Source organism: Protopterus annectens, chromosome 6.part0 (genome assembly GCF_019279795.1).
Source record: "Protopterus annectens isolate FY-2018-M chromosome 6.part0, PAN1.0, whole genome shotgun sequence".
Taxonomy (NCBI): Eukaryota; Metazoa; Chordata; order Ceratodontiformes; family Protopteridae; genus Protopterus; species Protopterus annectens.
The window spans coordinates 912,642,752-912,668,528 of record NC_056737.1 but is presented as its reverse complement, the minus strand read 5'-3'; the positions used below and the strand labels follow the sequence as shown (position 1 = coordinate 912,668,528).

The 25,777-nt window shown below is 38.7% G+C and overlaps 2 protein-coding genes across 2 annotated transcripts in view; one reads left to right on the top strand and one right to left on the bottom strand.

Moving 5' to 3' along the window:
* Positions 1-23,402, bottom strand: part of WARS1 (tryptophanyl-tRNA synthetase 1) — a 572,087-nt gene extending 548,685 nt beyond the window's left edge. Inside the window, exon 1 of the mRNA XM_044074563.1 lies at positions 23,290-23,402. The gene's annotated coding sequence lies outside the window, so the exon portion shown is untranslated. The remainder of the gene's footprint in view (positions 1-23,289) is intronic.
* A 120-nt stretch (positions 23,403-23,522) lies between these two features.
* Positions 23,523-25,777, top strand: part of WDR25 (WD repeat domain 25) — a 1,080,771-nt gene continuing 1,078,516 nt past the window's right edge. Inside the window, exon 1 of the mRNA XM_044074562.1 lies at positions 23,523-23,834. The gene's annotated coding sequence lies outside the window, so the exon portion shown is untranslated. The remainder of the gene's footprint in view (positions 23,835-25,777) is intronic.

The following is a 25,777-nucleotide window of genomic DNA, read 5'->3' as shown; positions in this document are numbered from 1 at the left end:
TCTGCACCCCCACCATTCTGATCATTTTACCTATGAAACACAGTACTCATGGTGAACTGAAAGTTTGAAAGTGACCCATCAAAACAGTATATTATCAGGAATGGAAAGATGCTCAAGTAATAGAATATCTTTTGTTTTCTACAAACACAATGGAAAAAGGAAGGCAGAATAAAATAAAAAGCAACAAATCACTTAACAGACACTAAAGGTAGCAGAAATGAGGAATTTACACAAATGTGCCCATTGCTTTGGGAGACTGGCATAAAGCCCTAACTAAGATTTAGGTGTTTACTGGAGCTAACATAAGAGACAAGAGGAGTGATGTGGCACTGTCAGATCACCTTTGCTTGGACACCAGGTTAAGGCATAGGTGCACATGCTTGTAATGCATGTTACCTCGGCTGATATACAAGTGGAGGCCAGAGATCCTATTGTAGCACTGGCTTTAGGACCAGTGCTGTCCTGACAGGTTGTCACTTGTAGAAACAAATGAACATGACCCCACTTATGCCTGCTACATTCCAAACCCTTGGCAGGTTGTGGGGCATGCACATAATGTTAGAGCTACAAAATCACTTCCTAATGACTGCTTATATAATGACAGTCCCCCCCCCCCCCCCCCAGGCTGGCTCTTGCCTGCTGCATGGGGAATGAGTGGGTCAGGTGACTAAAAGGGTCAGATGGTCAGGTGATTGTGTGGACATAGGGTTCAAAAAAAGAATTCTATAAATGGGGTGTAAAGGGATACGATCAGCCAGATTTTCCTTCGAAGTGTCTGTAACAATCCATCAGTACAAGACATGGAGGGAATGAGACCGTAACTAATTTCAAACATGCCGGGGAGAGACGCAGAGAGATCTTGACAGAAATGTAAGGGAAGAGAAAGTTGTTCTTCATTTTAAGAATGCAGTGACACACAGATACAGCAAACAAGTCACTTTCAGAAGAGTTCCAGGTTCCCTTGCAAACAATGATTTTGTGTTAGTGGTACAATTACTTTTGGTTTAATTTCAAGCGTTTTGAGTTACTAATACAATGATGGGAATGGACCCCATTCCTACATCAGGGTATGATTAGAGTTTATGAAAATACAATTATTTCAATGTTTGATATTAGCCAAGAGTACTCTTCTCAGCATCCATAATTGGTTGCATGCACTGGCAGTACAGTTAAGGACGATTGTAAATTTTTTACTAATCCTTGTATCCTTCTTTCACATTGCTCTCATTTCTGTTTGCAAATCGTGTTATTTTATGACATTGTGTATCTGTACTAAAGACACTGTAATCACTGGGTGTAGTAATTTCAGTCAATACGAAGTCTTTCTTTCTTTTTTTTTTTATTGACTATTATTGTCTAGTTTTCCTGCATCTATTTTTAGAGTTGTTGGTAATGGGCGAGCCCATGCAATATAAAACATTCTTTATAATGCTTTGTGTTTCACGTTTCCAATACTTTTTAGCTACTTCTATATTGCAATGTTTGCAGAATCCCCAATGCATAATTTTTGCTATATCTCTGTGCCTTTCAATATACAGGTCGTTTGCTAGAAGTGTATCACACCCAGCAACAAGATGCGTGACATTTTCCAGTTCTGTTTTATAGAACTTGCAATTGTCTCCTCTCCTCTCACATTTTCAATAGGCTTTTTAAACCAATATATATGCAGTCCACTACCCTGGCATCATTATTAGCCTTTCATCTTTTGATTTTAATTCACTTCTCTTTAAGCATTCCTCCAATAAATCTTAGTCAACATCAGGTTATCCCAGAAGACTTCTATATTTGTGGACTGTCCAATATTTTTTCCTTCGAGTCCGACCCTTTTCCTTATATTCTTTCTTTTGCTTTTTTGGCATATCGATTTTTGTCTACTTCTAGTATAATTTCTGTTCTTCAACAATTCCGAAATCCTTCAAATAAAGTAAGCAAAGATAACATCGTAGACTTCTCCTCATGTATTAAAACTTTCAATATGTCTGGATCTGATGAATTCAGCGAATATGTACACATTCTTATGACTCTGCATATCTATGTATAGTCAGTCAAGCTTGAGGAGGCTTCCACCTTCTTTAGAGTGAGGAATATATAATCCTGGTGTACATTGGATTTGTTTTTACATATCATCTGACAAGCATGAAGTATTTTTCTTGTTTTCATGGCCAGCTGATGTCATAAGTTAGAGCAGGAAGACCAAACAGATTTATTACTTGGAATTTATAACCAATACTGAAAACTGCCCTGACAGTAGGACTAGTCTTCTGAAGCACTCCCTACTGACTTCATTCCATTTGTTCATATTTTATTACTCACCCTTCATCTATTCACAAATATTTATACACTTCCTCCTGCTCAAGTTCTTTTATATCACATGCCTTTCTCAGGTTGATACTTTCTTCATACTGTAGTTTTTCCTTTTTTAAATGTTGCTTTTGCACATTTAGTTATACCAAATACCATTCTTATATCATCTGAGAAAGCCTTAAACATTTGTGGTTGTGCTTTCAGCTTCTCATCCGATATAAGGGAAAGACAAAATAGCAGTGGTGATAAAGAATCTCCCTGAAATATTTCCCTTTCAATTTTTATTCCGTAGGATAATAATTTGCCCTTTATCATGGCTCAGTAGTAAAGAGGTTTAGCACTTCACAGATGTACAAAGTGACATTCACAAAGGTACATCAGTTATCCTCAACATCTGCCGAGGACAATTGCAAAGTTTGACGAACATTACAGATGGATTTTTTTTTATTCAGAAAGGAGTGTTTGGAGAAAAATACAACTAAAGTTAACAAGTTTGTAATAATGACAAAATGATTTATAGTTGTGTACTAGGCTAATGGCCCTGGAAGCTTTACAAGCCTAGACAAAAAAAATTGCCCAGGCACCGTGCCACCTGATGTTAGTTCACAGTGCCCCTATCCAGTAAGGCAACTGGAGTGATCCCTGGGGTGAACTTTGTTACACATCCACTCGTCAAGATTTCTCTTGAAGAGGGCCAGCGAGGTGCTCTGTTTAACATGAATGGGAAACTTATTCCAGAGTATGGGCAGTCTTTGGGAAATAAACCTGTCCCTCCAGCATATTCTGTCAATTGTGGTAATGAGGCTGTGATCTCTGAAGCATATGGCATGGAGTGATTGGGATTTCTTTAGGTGTAGTATTTCAAGTAGGGCTGGGTCGGACATGGCTTTGTAAGTCAAGCAGAGATGACCTCTAAGTAGATGATAAGAGACTGAGAACAGCTGAAGTTTCTTGAGTCTGTCCGTGTAGGACATGTGTTTAAGGTCTATGATCTTTTTGTGAGGTACTTTTATGGCCTCTCCAGCTGTTGTAGGTATCTGGTCAGGTACATGCCAAACGGGGCATTATATTCGATAAATGTTCTAATGAGGGATGAGTAGAGAGGGATGATGACCTCTTTCTTCCTGGATGCAAAACCTTTGGTTATAAGATGTGTCGCGTAGAAGGACTTTCTGACCACAGTGGCAATGAGGTGGTCAAAGGTGAGCTGGCTGTCGACCTGGGTGCCCAGATCTCTTATGGCCCCTTCAGTGTTCAGTGGGCTCCCATCAACGTGGTAATTCGTGGGAACTGAGTTTTTTCCAAAGGGGATGACAACGCATTTTTTGGCGTTAAGCTTCAGGCCATGGTTCTGACACCAGTCATTGATCTCAGAGAGGCCCTTTTGTAGGATGTCTGCATCACTCGGGGAGTTGATAATGACAGCTAGCTTGCAGTCAACATTGAACTTGGTCAGCCAGAGTACTTCTGTGTTGGCCTGGACTTCTGAGAAGTAGATGCCAAACAGGAGAAGGCCCAGGACCGAGCCCTGTGGGACTCCACTTGTGACTGGTCAACAGTCTGACTTGGAATCTGCAACTTTCACTCTGTGGGTCCTGTCTGTGACCCAATTTGCAACCCACCTAGTGATGTAAGGATTGATGCCTAGTTTACTGAGTTTATCAGGGATACCTGAGTGGGGAATGGTATCAAAGACCCTGGCCTGGTCAAAAAAGGCTGTATGCACTGCCTTACTGTCATCCACAGCCTTGGTGACTGCCTCAAAGTCAACCAGGTTCAGCAGGCAGGATCTCCCCTTGACAAAGCCAAACTGTGTGGGGTCAAGAGTTTGGAGACTGTCTATGCCTTTGTTAAGCAGGTTCATGATGATGTGCTCCACAGCTTTGCATACCAGACTTGTCAGGCTAATGGGGCAATAGTTACAAGGGTCTGTAATTGCTCCCCCTTTATGGAGTGGGATGACTGTAGCAGTGCTCCATTCATTAGGGACATAGCCTAAGGTAAAGCTGTAATTCAACAGGGCACACAGATGTGGTGCCAGTTCGTTTTGCAGCTCATGTAGGATGCAGCCAGGGATATTATCAGGTCTAATACAAAAACACACAAGGCTGAAGTCCAAGCACCTCTGGAACAATGTTCAAATGTTGAAGTGAATGGTACCACAAGTTGAGAAATATAAAAACACCAAGTATTTAATGATTCCAGTAACAAAGAAACGGTTAGCACTTTCGTTTGAACAAGTTTCAAACTTCATCAGACAAACTACTCTACATGCATTCACCTTAAATACCATAACATTTACTTCTATTGGTTAAAAATAGTGTCGGTCATCATTATATGCAGCTGAACATAAAACTGTTGCCTCATATAAACCAAAAACTATCAACGTTACATTAAAAACAATTTAATACAACTAATAGTCAAAAAATGTATATATATATATATATATATATATATTTAAATGTGTATGAATGTATAAATTAATGTAAAAACTGTATATTGTTGCCAGTTGTTAAACAACCTTATTTTTGTTGTTTTGAAACCTTTTTTCTTTCAAGTGCTTTTAGCTTCAATATGGCCGAGATAGAAGTGCGATCACTGATGCCAGGGCAACTATCTGCTTGAAAGCGGATTTTCTATTTTAGCTCACTTGGGCTTCTTTTCATCAATAGTGACTTGCTCAATCACTACAAAGGAAAATTTATGGTTCACATTGTCAGAAATATGTTTGGCCAATGCATTATTTAGATTGTTTTTCCTAATAGCGTAGTCATGCTCATAGATTTTTTGACTTAGCTTATGTTCAGTCTTTCCTATGTAGAAAACAGAGCATGAACCGCACATGGCCAAATAAACCACTGCTCTGGAATTACACAAATATTTCCCTTTTGTCTGATGTCTAATGTTTCTAATAGTTATACTATCAGTTACTTTTACCATATGACACCAAGAACAAGCTCCACATCTAAAAGTTCCTTGTTTGTTTACATGAAAGGGAACTTGTCTGTTCTTGAATAAATCCTTAAAATTATTACCTCTTCTATATACAACAGCTGGTTTAACCCCTAAGTGCTTCCTGATGTTAGCATCCTCTAACAGAATTGGCCATTTTTTTTTCTAAAATAGAAGTTAAAAACTTAGCGTCCGGGCTAAAAGTTATAGTTAAGGCTTTTTGAAAGTCTGGGGGTTGTTGTTTAGTGTCATTGCATAGTTCTGCCATGGTGCTACATTCTGTGGTACTTAATGTTCCCCGATACCCACCATTGGCTGATGTAAGTGGAATGGTGCCTAAAATAGTTTGAAAATAACCATTTAGTCTCTTAGTAATGACTCCAATACTTAATTCTTCCACTAATTTTACCGAGTAATATCTTTTCAGGAACATACCAAGTAGAAACTGACAGTCTTTCAAAAACTCTTCATGTGTTGTAACCATGCGTGCAGCCCTGACCAACTGGCCTTTCACAACAGACCTTTTTTGATGAAATGGACGTGAACTTGTGTAATGCAGAAAAGTTTATGGTGCTTTTCTATGAATTTTAGACACGTACCTGCCACCTTCATCACCTTTCATCAAATTCACTTCCAAATAATCTATGCTAACTGAATCATATTGCCATGTAAACTTTAAGAAACTACTAGTTTCATTAATATATGACAAAAATTCAAATAACTCAGCCTGCGTTCCTTTCCAGATAATACAAATGTCATCTTGAAACCTCTGATATAGTTTAATATGATTATTAAACCTTGACTGGAAGACAAACTGTCTTTCCCAATATGCCATAACTAAGTTTGCATAGGATCCACCACACGGTGAGCCCACGGCTATTGCAAGTAATACTTATGATTAAAAGAGACGTAATTATTAATTAAAACCAGCACTAACAGTTCTAAAATAAGGGTTAATGTACTGTGTGGCACCTGGTATTCTACAAGCATTTTGTTTACCCATTCTATCCCAGTTTGTTGTGGGATGACTGTGTAAAGGACAATTACATCTATGGTGATGAAAATGTCACTAACATGATAAGGTGTTTTGTTTATCTGTTCTAGAAAGCTCCACGAGTCGTTACATATATGAATTTCTTTCTCTATTATTTTCTTTAACTCATAATCCAAGAACTGAGCACATGAAGAAGTAATGGAACCTCTTCCATCAACTAGAGGTCTCATAGGGGGATTTTGAATACTGCATTTTTGGAATCCCAAAACAATACTGGTATTCGTGGGGTAAGGATGTTCAAATAGTTGTACAGATCAATGTCGATTCTTCTTTCTAAGAATATATCAGTTAACTGTGCATGAATCTTTCTATATGCCCCATTTAATTTGTTTAGAAACACTTCACTATATGTATCAGTTTCTAATAAAAGTTGTAACCTTTTATTGTAACTGTCTATATCCATAATAACTACACCATCCCCCTTGTCTGGTTTCATTATTATAATGTTGTTAGCTTGCAAGTGCTCCATGGCTGCTATTTCACTCTCGGTCAAATTAAAATTGTTCACATAATTTTTCATATATGACTAACTTCGGATGGATACTCCATAAATTTTGATGACAGTCATATACCTTACTATGGTTTATAAGACAAAAATATAACTTTCTAAGGTATAACTTTAAATCTATTATTGTGTTGGTAAAATCAAATGATCTAGCAGGTACAAAAGTCATCCCTTTTGCTAACAGATTAGCTACATCAGTTTCTATATTTACTTTAGAGTAATTATATACCTTAAAATCCTTCTCATCATTTTCTATGATAGTACAAGCATTCAATACATTTTCAACAGACAAAGACAGCCCAAAAGACATATCCCCATGCATGGGGCTTCATGGAAAAAGTCATTACAACAATCAGTGTTAGTACAATTCACATTCTCCAGTTCCTGGTCTTCGGTTTAGCCCCTTGAAAACCCGCTGCTTGATACCCCCCTGTGCCATAGGTCTAGCTTGAGAGGCAGTTCTATTTCAGATTCTCTTAGATCTTCTTAGCACAGGATATTCATCTTCATAGCTACCAATAACTTCATTTTCATCTGTGTCATCATTAGGCACTTTCCCACTATTAGTATTGTGGTTATTAGCCCAATTATTCCATCCAAAATTTGTTATTGAAAAGCTTGCATTTGGGTTGTGCGCTTGGGGGTTTAGGGTAAGCCAAACCATTAGCATACTCATTAATGTCTCTCTTTAATTTACTACTCTGCCTCATTTTCAAAGTCTCTATGTGTTGCTCTGTGCTGTTATATATTCTCAGGTATTCATATTTAAACTGTTCAAAAGAGACATTGTTTCTTATGCTAATATCCAGAGCTGATAACTCTTTACTTAAAATGTCAATGTCTTTGTCATTATATTTTATTTACACTTCCAAATATTATATTTTATTAACACTTTTAACAGTTCATTGTGCATGGGTGAATTGTTGATGAGCCCTGATGGAAATTTCCATAGACGTAGGCCCTTAGGAACAATCCTGAGTGTAATGCATTCTCTGAGGTATGCATTTTCCAAATGTAACGTTTTACATTTTAGAAGTTTGGAATCATACTCTGTCATCTTACCTTCCACAGAAGCTCGGACCTCGGATGAAGTTATGGGTAGCTATATACATATTTATTACCTTATGAAATTTGTTTGTCTTTCGGCTTTTTCCCGGTAAGGGGTCGCCACAGCAGAACTGCGGTCCGCTAATGATTGACAGTAGATTTTTACGAAATGCCGACGTGCCAGCTCGACGCCCAACCTTCAATGAAGGCACGCCCATTTACGCACACATGTCTTTCGAATGCTACCCAACCGCGGGAAGGACATGGAGACTCCACACAGAAGACACTCCCAAGCCAAGAATCGAATGGGAGAACCTCTTGCTGTGAGATAACAACGCTACCACCGCGGCAATATACATGCTGGTTGGGGACATTTACTTGTTCATAGTCCTTTATGAATGGCCTTCATTTTTATCTTATTATTACTATTGTTCATTTACATAATTACAACAATTTCATGAACTTATTAGAATAACTGTTTACATTTTGATTTAGATCTGTCGGTTTCAAAATTTTTAAGCTGTGACATGATTTTTCATGTTTTTATTATGTAGTTTTAGTGGTTTTAACATTTCTTTTAAAATGATTGGTTTTTAATTAATTAATTGTATAAACAAGTGTTGCCTATCAAATCTAGGATGGTGTCCTTGTGACCATAATGATAGGACAATTTAAACAGCAGTTTGGAGAGGTTTCTTGTCTGAAGAAGTTCCACTCTTTAGAGGGATGAAAAGCACTTTAAGTGGATTCTATATTAAATAAATTATCACTTGTTTCACTATTTTGGAACTACATTTAATGAATACTGTTGCTTCTGTGTGTTGTTGGGTACAGAGTGCAATTCCCAGCATTTTCTGTGTGAATTTCCAAGTTTGTGAGGGTCTCTGGAGTTCCAGTGTTTGTAATGGCTGAAAAAACTGCACTCCCTCCGATCACACCACCTACAGACGTTAATGATTTAAATGTGAATTTACCTTCCTTGATCGAGTCCTTGGTTAAACAAATGGATACCCTTACCAAAAGACTCTATGTTCTAGCGGGTGACGCTTCTAGTTTTAGTGCGAGTCTTGCCCCTAACAACACTCTTGACTGCTATTTCAACAAATCCACCTGTTATTGAGAATGTAAGAACTGTTCCACCATTAACTTTATCAGTAATGGACAATTCGCTCAACGGCAACAACCTACCAACGGATGCACTCAGAATGATAATACTGTAAATAACCCAAATGGATCTACAGGGCTTACTGGTACACCTAAACTACTACAACGGCTAGCAGAACCATTATCCATGCAGACACCATCTAGTAGCAAGGCTCAGGAGCATCCGACTTCAGGTTCTGGGGCTATATCCTTACAACTAAAGCAATTTGACCAGAAAATGGTCAAATACCAGAAGATCCAATTGGAAATTGCTTATTTTAAGGAGTGCTTGGCTGAAGGGATTGTGCCTAAAGGTTTAAGGTCTTGGCAGTACCCGACGGTGCCCGAAGCAGAAGCAGTTCACAAGTGCCGGTTGGCCAACTCCAGAAATTTTCGTTTTCGAGTTTCAGAACCGAAGTCTTCAACTTAAAGCTAAGTACCCCATTGGAGAAACTTTTTCTTGCTCCTTCCCGATGTCAGTAAAAGTTAATAATTGCATTACTTGTGGGAAGCAAATAACTCATAAGGATTTCCATTTGTACTGTATTCCTTGCCTAGGCCCTGACCACGACGTACCTTGCTGTCGGTTTTGTCAGTTTTGTGCTTTATTTCATCAACGCACTATTAAACGTCAGTACATTTTTGCTTCTAAATATTTTATCTCACGCTTCAATTATCCTGAAACGTTGTCGGTTAGCAATCCGACTACCGGAATACCTAAAAACGCAAAGAAAAAGGCAGAGACAGGCTGTTGAGGTCTAAAACTGCCGACGACGCTTCTCCTAAGCCAGTCACCAGTACTCAGTGAGGCGCTATCGCAGCCCCTGGTACCCACTAATTCTGATTCGCAGGCCTCTACTGAGACCCATTCGGAGTCCGGTATGCCGCGATATGCTTCAATTATGGAACCCGCGGATGTCTCTACCTTGGATGGGTCCGGAGCCGCTGTGCAGGCACTGGCTTCTGAGGGTGTTTTCAGGCCTACAGATTTGTATATTAGACCAATGCCATCTTCAAAACTAAGGCCAAAATCTCGACCTATGTCTAAAAATCCAATGCCTAGGCCACATGTGCAGGCCCCTATGCCTAAGAAACTAATGATCAAAATGGCTGACGATTTACTCTGATCAGGGGTAGTCAAACCCCCCCCCCTAAGAGGCCTAGGCAAAATATTGGCTATGACTCCTCTGAACACGATTCTATTTTTTCTGATTCTTCTAATGAACAGGATTTGTCTATACCTACTTATGAGGACTCTGATGCAGAAGATTCCACTCCTTCCCCCTGAGGATTTTTCTTTTGGGGAAACTTTGCATACCTTAAGGGAACATTTCCACTGGGAAAGTCAGGATTTTTCTGAATCTAAAAAGAGACTTAGAGATTTTCTTCTTCTTCCTCAGCATAGGCCTTTGGCTATACCTCCTGTTCTAGACATTGTTGATGATGTTTTTTCAGAATTAGTATGGCTCCTGATTCTCTGCCTCCGGCTCCTTGTAAGCCAGACAGATACTACAGGGTTCCTGACTCCCACAAATTTCTTTTCAAAAATCCTGTTACGGATCCTGAAACCATTTCTCAGGGCCCAAAGGGCATTAGGGCTTCTACTGCTAAAAACCCTACCCCTTCAAACAGAAAATGATGTTAATTTCTGACTGGTGGAAAATAAAGATTTAAGGATCTACTGCATTCAGCTGAACAAGTTGGAAAACATACTTTGCAATGTGGTTTTGATTCTTTACAGGCCTCTTGCAGGGCTGCTGTAACTGGGTCTGTGCTAAGAAGGCATGCTTGGCTCAAAGAGCAAACTCTGCCTGATCATGTTAAAGCAAAATTGTTGGATGCTCCTTTACAACAGGACCGTCTCTTTGGTAATAAGGCTGAAGAAGTTCTAAAAAAGATGGAAGATAAAGCTAAATCTATGCAAACTGTGAAAGATTTCTTACAGGTGCAACCTCCAAGATTTAGTAGACACTGGCCTACTAAGAACTGGTCCTTTCCAGTTCCTTCGAGAGCCACTCAAGTCAAACCTAGACATTCCAAAGGCACCAGGTTTCAGTCCCAAGGGACTTTCAGAACAAAACAATGGGATGCCTCCTCTTCCAAATCTGGAAACAACAAGACACCTCCCTATGGTAAGCAGTTTCAATGACTTCCCTTTACACTTACCAAGCACTTACCTTTTAGCCGCCCCTTTGGGGGGAAAACTGGCTCTTCATGCAAGAAACTGGCAACTTATAACCCAGGACAAATGGGTTTTAAATATAGTATCCCAGGGATACAGATTTCATTTCCACACGTTGCCAAGTCCAAACGGATGGCCAGACCTGCCCCCAAATCAGTGGGCAGAGGCCCAGAAACAAGTACTTTCCCTCATGAGCATGGGGGCTATTCAACCAGTACCAGAAGAGGAAAAGGGTCAATGTTTCTATTCAAGACTTTTCCTGGTGCCCAGAAAAGACAAATCATGGCGTCCAATTCTGGACTTATCTACTCTAAACACCTTTCTGGACATTCCAAAATTCAAGATGCTGACTCTTCGCCAGTTACTTCCTATGCTAGGCAAAGATGCCTGGTTGGCTACTCTAGATTTAAAAGAGGCTTACCTGCATATCCCAATCGGGGAATCTTGCAGAAGATACCTCCGCTTCAAAGCAGGCTACTTGCATTACCAGTTCTCTGCACTGCTCTTTGGCTTATCTACTGCGCCCAGGGTCTTTACAAAGTGCCTGGCTCCAGTAATTGCATTTTGCAGGCAAAGAAATATTCAAATATAGCCATACCTGGACGATTGCCTAATTCAGGCAGAAATCAAGGACATTCTTCTAAAACATCTGGCGTTTGTAAAAAGGGTTTTAACTTCTCTAGGGTACACCATAAACGAAAAGAAATCACAACTGGTACCCTATCAAAAAATTACATTCCTGGGTGCAAGCTTGAATACAACTGCCCAGATGGCTTTCCTTACGCCAGAAAAGCAAATTCATTTGGTGACTTACTTCAAACAGGTGGCCACAAAAACCCCGCTATCTGCAAGACAAATTCTGCAAGCCTTGGGGTTCGTGGCCCCCTGCATTTGTCTAATTCCATATGCAAGACTACATATGAGGAAACTTCAGTGGTACTTAAAAAGTTTATGGAGTCAACATTGTCACAGCATGAAAACAATGATTCCTTTCATACCTTGCCTGCAACTAGAGTTCCTATGGTGGGCAGATACCTGCCACCAAAACAATGGACTGTCATTCACACCACCCCCTGCCGCCCAAACCCTAACTACAGACTCATCAGACTATGTTTGGGAGGATTATCTGGCAGGGAAGTGCATTCAGGGCAAATGGAGGCCAAATCAAATGCACCTTCATATCAATCAAAAAGAAATGCTAGCTGTATAGAATGCACTGACAGCCTTCAAGGACTACCTTCATCCAGGACAATTACTGATAAAGACGGACAACACCACGGTTATGTGGTACATAAACAAGCAGGGGGGTACACACTCCTACCCCCTTTGCAGACTAGCCATGGCATTGTGGAACACGGCCTTGACCTATCAAGTACATCTACAAGCTCAATTCCTGCCAGGAAAGCTGAATACTCTGGCAGACGAACTAAGCAGAAATCTCATGGACCCTCACAAATGGAAACTGGAACCACGGATTTTCAACATGCTGACACGCAAATGGGGGAGCCCAGACATAGATCTTTTTGCCTCACCCCAGAACTATCAGTTGGACAAATTTTGCACAAGAACTCATCACAAACAAGCCTGGAAAGTGGATGCTGTGTCCTTCAGCTGGAAAAACCTATCAGTCTATGCCTTTCCCCCTCTGCCTCTGCTCTAAAAGTTCTACTAAAAGTCAAACAGGACAAACCAAAAATGATTTTGATTGCTCTAGACTGGATTCGCCAACACTGGTACCCACTCCTGCGCAGTGTGTCACACCTTCCACCCTAGCACCTGCCTCAGACATCTTACTTAGTCTCAGCAGAACAACCAAACTCTGCACACTCAGCTCCAAACTTTGAATCTTGCAGCGTGGCTAATCACCTAAATTCACCCTTAGCATCCCTCAGCAAACCTGTAATGGATGACATTTTGGAGGCGAGAAGACCTAGTACTAGGAAAATCTTATGCTGACAAATGGAAAAGATTCTGCGCCTGGAATCAGTCTCAAGGGATAAGCACAGCAGTGCCCAACATTCCTCAGATTTTGCAATACTTAACTGAGATGCTTCACAACAGCCTGTCCTTTTCTTCCATAAAAATCCATGCCTTAACCATTTCAGCTCATTACAACACAGAACCTCCCCTCTTCTCTCATCCTCTACTAAAGCAGCATCTCAGAGGGGCCATCCTCTACTAAAGCAGCATCTCAGAGGGGCCAAAAACTTAAGACCACCCAGGAGAGCTCCAACCCCTGCCTGGGACCTTAATTTTGTATTGGAGAAACTCACTCTCCCTCCTTTCGAGCCAGCTGCTACTGCAGACTTAAAATTTCTCTCCTGGAAAACAGCTTTCCTTTTAGCAGTTACTTCAGCTAGAAGGATTTCTGAATTACAGGCTCTTATGGCAGTGGAGCTTTTCATAATTTTTCCTGCGGACAGGGTATCTCTCAGGACCAATCCATTCTTCATGCCTAAGGTGGTATCCAGTGTGGCTCTTAATCAGACCATTCATTTGCCAACTTTCTTTTCCAATCCACAGAACAAGGGGGAGCGGATTCTGCATTCATTGGATGTACACGGACAACTTAGATTTTACTTAAACAGGACTAAATCTCAAAGAAAATCTGAACAACTGCTGGTGGCATTTGCTGCAGGGGCAGAGGAAAAGGCTATTTCAAAGCAAACCATTTCCAAATGGATAAGCCATTGTATTCATTCCTGCTATAAGCACCATGGAAAAACTATCCCCCAGGGGATCAGATCCCATTCCACCAGGGCTGCATCTATTTCAAGCCTTTCTCAGAGGTGTTCCTACCAGGGACATTCTAGAAGCTGCTACCTTGAGCTCAGTTCATACTTTCACCAAACATTGCCATTTGCCTCTTTTCTCTAAATCCAGAGCTGGCTTTGCCACTGCTGTCCTGCAGGGCCTTATAGCTGGTCCTAATGCTGTATAATTCCCTCCGCCCAACCACAGCTTTGGGAATCTACCCAAATGTAATGACTGCAACAGTGAAACACGAAGAACATCGTACAGTTGTGTACACCTACCATAAATGTAAATGTTTGAGTGTATTCACTGTTGCAATCCTGGTTACTCTCCCTCCAGCCGCCTAATTTTCTCTGGCTATACCTCTACTTTCTTTCCTTATGCTTAAAAGCACTTTTGGTGTATTTGCTTTTGGTTGGAGGTATATTTTTTGTGTTTTTTAATTTTATTTGCTCCCCATTTGGGGGGCACCTGACATCTGGGGAAAGAAAAACTAATGTAATGGTGTCGGCTGCATATTTTATACCCCTGACGACCTGACGTCATGGAAGAAGGGACAGCAACCGATGTATGACCCAAGACTTTGTTAATCAAGCCGACTGAGGGCAACCTGCCAGCAGATTACCCAAATGTAATGACTGCAACAGTGAAACATGAAGAACATCTGCATTAGACGAGTCTATTCAAAAGAACATTGACTTTTCACAGTATAAATACAATTACAATTGTATTTTCCAAAGTATTGATCAACATGTCAACAAGATTAAAGAGACTAAAACTTAAAAAATTGAACTGGGACTGACAGGCCTATAGTAATGGCAGGGCCTACCCGAATCCTCCCCCTTCACAAATGGGATCACTGATTGGCCCAGAATTTCCCAATAGAGAAGGCCAACGTGACCAAATTCACTATGATGTCCAAAACGCTGCCACAATCCAACAAGATAGTTCACAACTTGATGGGAACGGCTCCGAGCACAGATACAATAATGAAAATACTATCGGATTAACGAATGCCCCGAATTTTAACCAGAATGCTGGACAACACCAACATTTTTGCAATAGAGCCTCCCATTACAATTTGAGGCAGAACACGAATCATTCGACCAACTTCAACAACAAGAGCAATGTTCGAGGGAAGAGGGGGAGGTAACTGATACACCTTCTACTCAAGATGTTTTTTCAAACCAAGAAGCGTTCACTATTTTGTTTAATAAAAACAAAGATTTTAAAATTTTTAACTTTACTAATGTCCAAATTGACCCTATTGTTATAGAATTATTTTCTAAGGGCTGTACTTTCGTACCTAGTAGTAAAGCTGATTCAGTCCACACATTGATTGACTTGAAGTTGTTTGTTAGGAAAATTAATTTGAAATTGTTTTTTTTGGGGGGGGATGACTGGGCATGATTGTTTCCATGTAGCAAGTACTTTTATACCGCCAATGCACCCCACACTGGCCTTGTTTGATAAAATATGTGAAACTAACTTGCGTAACCTTCTGTCTTCTAATACTTTTTTGGAAGAACACTGTATTTAATGTTAGCAAGTACGAGAAACATGCAATTAACACATTAAAAGAAACAGGAGTAAGGATTATGCAACCCGATAAGGGAGGGGGTTTGGTCGCTATGACTGAAGAACAATATACCACTAAGATGTTCAAAATATGAGATAGTAATGTGTACCAGGAGGCATCAAGAAATGAATTAAACCAGATTTATTCGAGAATTCTTTCATTATTCAACGACTTTTTCATAGAAGGTAGAATTGACCTGCAAACATTTAACTACCTTACTATGTCTTCACCTAGAACCCCAATCCTATTTGGTATTCCCAAGATTCACAAATCACTAACCGACCCGCCCATGAGACCACTTGTTGATGGGAGGAATAGCATTACTTACCCCTGTGCCAAAGTGGTAGATAAAATATTACAAAAATACGTGTTACAGGAAGCGGCTATTTGTAAGGATTCTTGGTCATTCCTCCAGAAAATCAATGGCCTTACTTTCGATGACAGTCTTCATTTTTTAACCGTAGACGTGAGGGATTTGCATTCATGCATACCTCACGAGTTAGGTATAGAATGGGTATGCCTTTTACTCCAAAAAAGGGGAGCTACCCAGTCTGAATTGACTTTAGTATCAGAGGTGTTGGACATTGTTTTGTCCTACAATTACTTGACCATTAACAACAGGATCTACCTCCAGAAAGTTGGGTCGCCATGGGCTCCCCGTGCGGAGGTAGTTTTGCAAACCTGGTGACGGCTTATTGGAAGCAGGAAATAGTGCGGAAAAATGAACAGGTAAATAACCAGATCAAACTTTACACACGTTTCCTTGATGATATTTTTTATTTTAATCCAAGGAGACAAAATAGCAGCTACTGATCTTGTTACCTTTTTTAATTCCAGTTCTAACTTTCTGAACTTTGCATACACCTATGGTAAAGACAGGATTGTTTACCTGGATGTAGAACTGTGGAAAGACTATCGGAGTAAAGCTTTTTGTGCAAAGATTTATAGAAAGGACACATATTCCAACAGTTTTCTACATTACAACAGTAACCATCCTTGGTATCAAAAGAGATATGTAGTGAAAGGCCAGTTGGTCCGGGCCACATGGATGGTTTCAAGGGAGATTGACTTTTTAGAAGAATACAAAACACTACAAAATATGTTTACTAATTGAGGTTACCCAGTTCAACTTATTATTAATCTCATTGAAGAAGTCCAAGAAAAAAGAAGGTCAGGTTTTTACCAACCAATTTTGGGTAAAGGTCTACATATTACAATACAGACCCAACACAATGACACCAGTCAATTGAACTTATCTTTTATAACACCTTTTAGTACTGACAGTGAATTTATTTCATCCATCATTCATAAAAATTGGCCATTGATTTACAATGACAATGAATTAAGAGGTAAATTGCCTGACACACCTAAAATAGTTTGGAAGAGGGGCAGGAACTTAAAACAAATCACGGAGAGTAATACAATAAGACTTTCATGGAGAAAAGGAATGTTCCAATGTAACGTGTAATTTTTGCTCCCACATAGCTACTGGTGAAACATTCCGTATCAGGAATTATACATTCAAGGTCAAAAACAGATTTAACTGTCAGTCAACGGGAGTTGTTTATCTAGCACAATGCCAACAATGTTTGGCATTTTATTTCGGGAAGACCGATAGCAGGCTACGTGAAAGGGTTTATGAACACCTATACTACATTAAGAAAGGAAAACTAGAGAACGCACTAGCCAAACATGTATCAGTTTCCCCAACATACATTTTTATTCAAAGCCATAGACTGTTCAATGTGACAGCCGAGGTGGTCCTGACTCGTACGACTAGAAATATTAGAACTGTATAGTAATGCATGTTTATTCCCAGGACTTAACGAGACTTGTACTCTACATCCTATCTTGAAATTGAAGAGTCTACAATTCTGAAGACAACAAATAATAAAACTAATTTCCCAGACAAACAGGACATGAACAATAGACTGGATAAATGTATTTACCTAGAGATATTGAATCACGCACACTGAATAACTGGATTTTCTATTTCTCTGTGCAAAAAGTTGCTTTTATAATACTGCTGAGCTTATCCTTACTAAAAGATATATTTTTAAACTTGCAGTCATATAGTTATCATTGGTTAAATAAATCATTTCTCAAAACTCAGTGACAGTTTTCTTCATCAACAGCATCAATTATCACTATTCAGATCAAAGGCAACAAGATAACAAATTAAAGTTTTTTTCCATCAGTCTAAAGGAGAACTATTGTCTACCTAGCTTTTATACTGTTTTTCACAGTACTGAACTACAACTAGAAGTCTAACCCCCTGGCATTTAAACATCTAAATTACTTAGTACAGTATTTTTACTCATTAAAAATGTTCCATCACAAAGTAAAACATAAGCAACATGTGCATTCATTCTCAATATTTGAATGGTAACAAAATTACAAGAATACCTCTAAATTTACAGATTTTTGCAAACCCGTGATTTTAGCTACTGTACTAACAATGTAGAAATGCACTAAATTCCTTTGTGCCTAGAAAAAGTGTCCATAAACATTGACGTAAATACCAAAATATATATACAGGGAAACTACTATACCATAATGCAGAAATGCACTAAATTCCTCTACACATAGAAGAAGAAAACATTGATAATTAGCACCTGCCAATGTAGGCTACTTAGCCTGCAAATGAGATTATGAAGACTGGCTAATAGTCATTGAAAATATCCTCAAAATGTGTAACCTGAAAGGCCAAATGTATAATCAACTAAATGTTTACTTGAAACAATGCCTTAAATTGGCATTTGACTCCAGCTAGGGTTGGTGACTCCCACAGTTAAGGTGGTTACAATAAAATTCCTCATATAGAAGCCTTGATAGCTGAATTCCTGACAGCCAGAAGACTCCAGATGGCAAGATGACACTATAAACAGTCTGTGAAAAGCAATCACAAAGGTCTAGCTGGCTTATACCAGGCAGCTGTTGTCAACAACAGGGAGGACCTCATCCTTGTTGGGCTAAATAAACTAAAACCAAGACCATACAGATTATTTACTGTTCAACAGACTTGTTACAAAACAACCTTTAAAGTACCCTCTCTGCAATGTGCAAATCATCACTGCCCATCCTTGTTCCTAATTCAATGGGAATTTCATTGATAAAAACTTACGGCATAGTTTATGTTAAAGCAATGATGCCTGCCTTGCTGAAGTTTGACAAAGGTGAAGACACTACATGGCTGTAATTCAATCACAGACACAAGACAGGCACTGCTTGTACAGCAGTCTCCTTCAAGAACAGTATAAATGAGCAAAGGGGAAAATAAGGTGAATCTCTTTGGTGGAATATATAGGGAAGGAGTACATGGAAGAATTTTGGGAATAAAACATTACATTCGTTTCATACTGAAAGTTACTTTACCAAATAGTAAATATGATAAAAATCACTTAGTTTAGGCAATTTAGGTAGGTATCTGGACATTCAGTTTATCTCACAAGTTTGCATTACTATTCAAAACACAGTTCACTTTATGGTGCTTGCTAACCCTACATAAACACTTGTGCATTCACTCACTCACTGTTGCAGCCCTGGAATACCAAATAGATATTCGGATTGGACAATTTAGCTCAGACAAGTATATACAAATGTGGAAATGACTGGCTAATCTTAATTAATCAGAAATGTTTTTCCACTACTCTTAGCTCCATCATTAATTTACCTACCTAAACATGCACCTTGATGCTCAGTATAGAAATCCACACAACTTCTATTTTACATTTTTCAGGTATCAGCACACTTTCTGTGAGGTATTCTTCACACCCATTTTAACAGCAGTGGCAACCAATGCAACTTTTCTGGTGTCAGTGCTGTACTGTGTGTAGGTGGGTGTTCTTCTGTGGTGGCGGAATTAGAAGAAGAGTAACATTGATGCAGTCATTCAGAAAAGAAAAATCATATTGTGTTTCAATTAGTTTTATCTGCACTTTCCCTTGGTACAATGTGAAAGTAACAGCTTTCTGCAATACAGAAATGCAAGTATACTGTTATTCTAAAACTTTGTAATATTTTAGTGATTTCTTTGGTTGTACCATGTTATTTTACACATGCTCTAGCCCCAATAGTGGTTTTGGAAACAACTCAGAACATGTAGTGTCACTCTAATTTTAAGAGAATGTCAAGTGATGTTTCATAGCAGCTTCAAACTCTGGGGACTGAAGTTTTTCATGTCAGCTGCTTAAGAAAGGACATCTGTGGGACTAACCCATATCCAAATTAATTCTCTATATAAACGAAACATAAATTACAAGCTGATACACGGAAGCAGACTACAATACTGAAAGGAACAATAACTTATGAGAAGCTTGACTATTGCATTTAAACATTTTCTTTAGGTTTTCTTACGGGGACTGATGTTCCCATTGTAAAAAATAACCTTTAAACATGTAAATCTCACAAGCAGCTTAACATTCTCAACATGTTCCACCGTACCTATCAAGTGTACCTCATGAGGAACGTTCCTCGTGTTGAGCTTTAAAAAGTCCCATGTTCTTCACTGTTCCACACTGAAAGGATCAGTCACATTCAAAGTTAAGCACATATTTCACTGATATCCATGATAAATAATACTGAAACATAATACTTGTACAACATTCTTTTAATGAATTAGTAAGTAATACAGCAATAACCCACACCTGGTTGTGGGTAATGCTGGATTTACCCATTGTTGGTGTGGTTTGGTCACGAGGGCAAAGCCCGAGTGGCCAAACAAAGCCAACCGTGGGTAAATCCAGCATTACCCACACCCAGGCGTGGGTTATTGCTATTATACAATAACATTATTTATGAAAAAAATAATTACTTTTCTTAAATAATGGCATTGTATAATGACTCCTTGCTGCCCTTCTGTAGCTGTCTGGTATTCTGCGGCAGTTCTGATGCACTGCGCATGCGTATGCCTACGCAGTACATCAGAGCTGTGGGCAAAAGCAATGGAGAAAGCAAGATCTCTGCTGCTTTTTACAAACTGTTTTGCTATGTTAAATGGGTTTAACATAGCGAGACAGCTTTAAAAAAGCAACGGAGAATCTCCGTTGCTTTTTTGTTAAAGCTGTCTCGCTATGTTAAACCCATTTAACATAGCGAGACAGTTTTGAAAAAAGCAACGGAGAAAGCAAGATCTGTTGCTTTTTTATAAACTGTTTCGCTATGTTAAACTCGTTTAACTTAGCGAGACAGTGTGAAGCAACGGAGATCTTGCACTCTCCGTTGCTGTATAAAAAAAAAGAGTTATAGTAATGGAAAAAGTCCAGGCGACCGGACCTTTTTCCATTACTATAACTTTACAACGTGCACGCTGACCAATCAGTGCGCACGTTTTTGAATATTAATGGAGGGGTCGTTGTATAATATAGCAATAACCCACGTCTGGGTGTGGTTAATGCTGGATTTACCCATGGTTGGTGTGGTTTGGTCACGAGGGCGAAGCCCGAGTGGCCAAACAAAGCCAACTGAGGGTAAATCCAGCATTACCCACACTCAGAAGTGGGTTATTGCTATTATACAATGACATTATTTAAGAAAAATGGCATTGTATAATGCCTCCTTGCTGCCCTTCTGCAGCTGTCTGGTATTTTGCAGCAGTTCTGATGTACTGCACATGCATATGCCTACGCAGTACATCAGAGCTGTGGGCAAAAGCAACAGAGAAAGCAAGATCTCTGTTGCTTTTTGCAAACTGTTTTGCTATGTTAAATGGGTTTAACATAGCGAGACAGCTTTAAAAAAGCAACGGAGAATCTCTGTTGCTTTTTTTTAAAACTGTCTCACTATGTTAAACCCATTTAACATAGCGAGACAGTTTTGAAAAAAGCAATGGAGAAAGCAAGATCTCCGTTGCTTTTTACAAACTGTCTCGCTATGTTAAACTCGTTTAACATAGCGAGACAGTGTGAAGCAATGAAGATCTTGCGTTCTCCGTTGCTGTAAAAAAAGAGTTATAGTAATGGAAAAAGTCCGGGCGACCGGACCTTTTTCCATTACTATAACTCTGATTTACAACGTGCATGCTGACCAATCAGCGTGCACGTTTTTGAATATTAATGGGGGGTCGTTGTATAATGCACTTTAACTACACTGTAAGCTTCTCAGTTGAAGTAGTTAGTAAGTGTTCCACATTTTGCCCATTTGGTCCACATTATGAGAGATAGTGTTCCACATTTTGAAGCTGGAAGGTTAAGAGCTATGTGTTCCATCATTCTCAATTCCAGCAGGAGCAAAGTTCCTGAAAATACCTTAGAACACACTCTTAACTGACAGGTTCCAAAAATTGCTCTGAGGAATAATGACTGGTTTGTTGCACATCTGGAAGTTCTCAATACATTAGTCTACAACATATCACACATTTCCCTAAACTAGATGCGTCTCACACTGCTTTTGTATATTCATGAGGAGCTGAATCCCTATAATCCCCAGTTAATGCAGCTTAAATTTAAAGCCACACCCTCCAACCAAATGGGACATCCCCATGAACATGTTGGTGACTTGGTGTCAAAAGTCTCATCTTGCCACCCTATTCATAAGCTCATCAAAACATGTATGAATAACTGGACATTCCACACCCACTCTTTCATTCACTGCAAAAGCTCTTAACTGGGGAAAGTGCAGCTAGAAAATTAGTGCCATAGCTCTCAACCAATCTAGGACAAAGATCAATAGAATCAGGGCCAAATTAATAATCAGGGACACTTAAAAAGTAGTAGTATCAACTTGAGACATTGACAGAACAAGAAAATGTCAATTGATATACAGTTTTTGAAGTAAAATAAGTTAATAAATAATGACAATAATTAGAGTTAATAAAGTACAATTCGCCATCTTTTCTACAAAGGTAATCAATTTTAAGAGGGAGCACATCTATAATTTGAGTAAACAATGAGGGAGAGTTGAGAGGTATGGGTTGTACTATCTGCTGTTTTACTCCTTATAGGGAGGATAAAATGAATCAGTCACAAGAAATGATCTGCCCATTTAAAATCAATGGTTTCCTTCAAGCATCTTAGCCTTAGTGCATAGGGAAGCATAAATATTAATCTGCACACAGTAAAATGCTAAAAACAAACACGTGCTCTTTAGAAGGATGTGACGGATATTTTAGTCTTAATTCACAGGTCAGGGCATACCTCTCAAGTTTACCTCATTTAGGGTCTTAAAAAGTTCATGTTCCTCAAAGTTCCACAGTGAAAGACTGTCACACATTCAGTGTTAGGAATTTTTTTTAAGTGAAATCCATTGTAAATAGAAACGAATCATATTAATTAATTTAAAGATCTTCTTTGTAAGTAAAACCAGCATATTAACCATCCTATGACCTTCCTAGTTGAAGCTGTTAGTAAGCCATTAGTATGTGTTCCACATTTTGCCCATTTGTTCCACATTATGAGGGCTAGTGTTCCTCATTTTAGAGATGGAAGGTTGAGAGCTATGGGTCAAGGAGGTATTAAGCAGTGCTGTAACTGCAGCTCTCCAATCAAGCTAATCACGTTTACAAATCAGCAAATAAACGGTGCCGAAGCATGACACAAATCTAAACATAAGTTAGAAATTTTCTATGAGCCCAATAAAATATTAGCCAGTGTCCCGACTTTAGTTAAGATGTCATATCCTCAAATACTACCAATCCCATATGGTATACCACATACGTAAAACAAGACTATGATCACTCCGAAGGTGATTAATAGCATTTCTATTAGTTTTCAACAAACCACTAGGACAAAGTAATAACCTGTCTACACAGTTAGAGAGAAATGTACTCGTACCGGCAAGACACGTTATTCTTCCATATATAAACGAAAACAGCAATTGCTGGTTTACTCCAGTTGCATCAGACAAACCCCGCCTTGTCCATGCATCATTTTTTTCGCAAGCAAAGTGCAACAGCAAATCAGGTTCCTGTTGCATCACACATAGTCCTCCTTGTTCAACGTTGGAAACTGCTGGGCTATGAGTACATATCTGTGAAGCTATGTTGCATTAATGCCACCATATATTATGTGTAAAAGGTACGCTCCATACACTGTCAAAATATTATATTTAACGTATATTTTGCATGGAAGGAAATGCAAATATACACAGCCTGGCGCTCACTTTATTAACAATTATCAAAATCGTGCAAACAGTCAGAGGAAATGTTTTCTGGAGTCAGTTGTGGCACGGAAACATTTGAGAACGGACCCCAGCTTGCCTGACTCGTACATGTCTTTCTGTTTCTCCACCCTTGCCGGCAGCTGCTGACCTATAGGGGTTGAAATTTTCAGGCTGATGTTATTGGTGGGTGGTAACAAGTTGGTAACTGCCTCGAATTGTAAGTAGTTTTAAACGTACTCTGCAACGAGCTTATTTTATATGTTGATATTTGTGATATTCTAAATTACACCATTGCAGAGGTACTCGCCTCACACACGTACATAAAAAGAACTTTAGCCCCTAGTCACTCTTAAGTATGATCACGTAGTGAGACTCCCACATCAGAGTTCCAGTCAGGGCACGCAATATTTGTTAGTAAATGCGTCTATTAGAATTAGTTACAATGTGCTTTGTTTCTCAACCTCTAAAGGAAATATGCGTAGTTTATAGTATCTTGCTACTATTTTAACAAAAGTGCTGCTTTTTGTCTATAGTTAAATCAGAGGTTCCTGTTATGACATCATTCACCAGGTTCTCATTTGACTAGACTTTGTGAATATCGTCTGGTTTCTAAATTAGGGTTATAAGTGCGCATTTTTAAAAGCTTAATTTGAAATGTGAGATAATTCCAAGGGAAAGGCAGTATTGCACAGCAAATTTTAATATACGCAGTGATGGGAGATAATGTGGAAGATAATACCAAATTATCTATATGTATGATTACTACCTGTCCCAGCTTGGGCAGGAAGTGTGTGGAAAATGGAAGTGTCCTGAGATTTTAGGACAAAAACCGTTCCCTAAAATTTCTCTTATAGTTGCATAAACACGTTTTTATTTTATTTATTTATTTATTTATTTTGCAGCTGACGTAATATAATATAACATTACACCACAGAAACAACTCCCATTAAGTTTTTTTCAGCAAAGGGAAGTTCAGTCCCTTGTACCAGTTGTGGGCATGGTTTGTCATGCAAAATCTCATATTTCTATAAAAAATATTCCTCACTGGGCATCTAAAAAGGTGGCAGCTCTAACAGAATGTTGCATCCCTAATACTCGGTTTAGTTATGTCTGTCACCTGTTTGACAGAGGGTTATGTAGAAAATAAATATACCTATGTAGGATTACTATACAATGTTAGATTTGAGCAGAGGCACCATTGCCAGTATATATATATATATATATATATATATATATATATATATATATATATACATGCACACACATATAAAGAGAGAGGGAGTGAGAGGAGGAGATTATAATGGTGTTGGGGGTGCAGAACATTCAAAGCGCAATGAGAAAAAAAGGTTGAATGATGAACATTTTTATTGCAAACCAATAAAAAATGCTCAAATATGTTTCCAAACTGTTTTAAGGTTTGAATTAAATAGTCATTTTAAAAAGTTATTTTTTATTATTCTGCCAGTATAGCAGTGCAGTGCTGACATTGTTGCCTCACAATACGTGGTTCACCAGTTTGTGTTTTTAGCCTTAGTACCTTCTGTATGGTATATGCATGTTCTTAATTTATCCACATTATTTTTTTTTTTTTTTTTGACATGTGCTGCAGTTACTTCCTTTATTCCAAAGTTGTACTGTAGGTGAATTTTTAGTCTTTCACATTTCCTGTAGGCATGTGTATGTCTGTCAGTAGACTGACATCTTATCCAGGATTAATCTGTTCGCTTTGCACCTTTTAAGTGCTGGGATAGTCCGTAAGTTGTACTAAGTGGTAAATGGGAGAATACATTTAATTGTTTATTCAAAAATATATGGCATGCCATCCAAAAAAAACAAAAAAAAAAAACAACTTAAGCTAGGTTATAATGCCATGTTATTTTTTTTAATTTTCTGACATTTTCTCTAGAAATATACAGTTTTTCTAGTATTTCTAAGGTAACTATCTATCTATATATACTTGATCTCCAAACTATATTAATATAATAGCTCAACTTCACTGGTGTCAGGAAACTATTTGTTTGACTAGACATCTAAAGTCAACCTACAATCCTTCACTTTTAGCTATTTTGTAGTCTCATTTTTGTGATGTTCCTTGACTAATGTGAATTAATTTAATGTTGACACCATTGCTACATGAGTTAATGAGTGTTTTCTGATGGA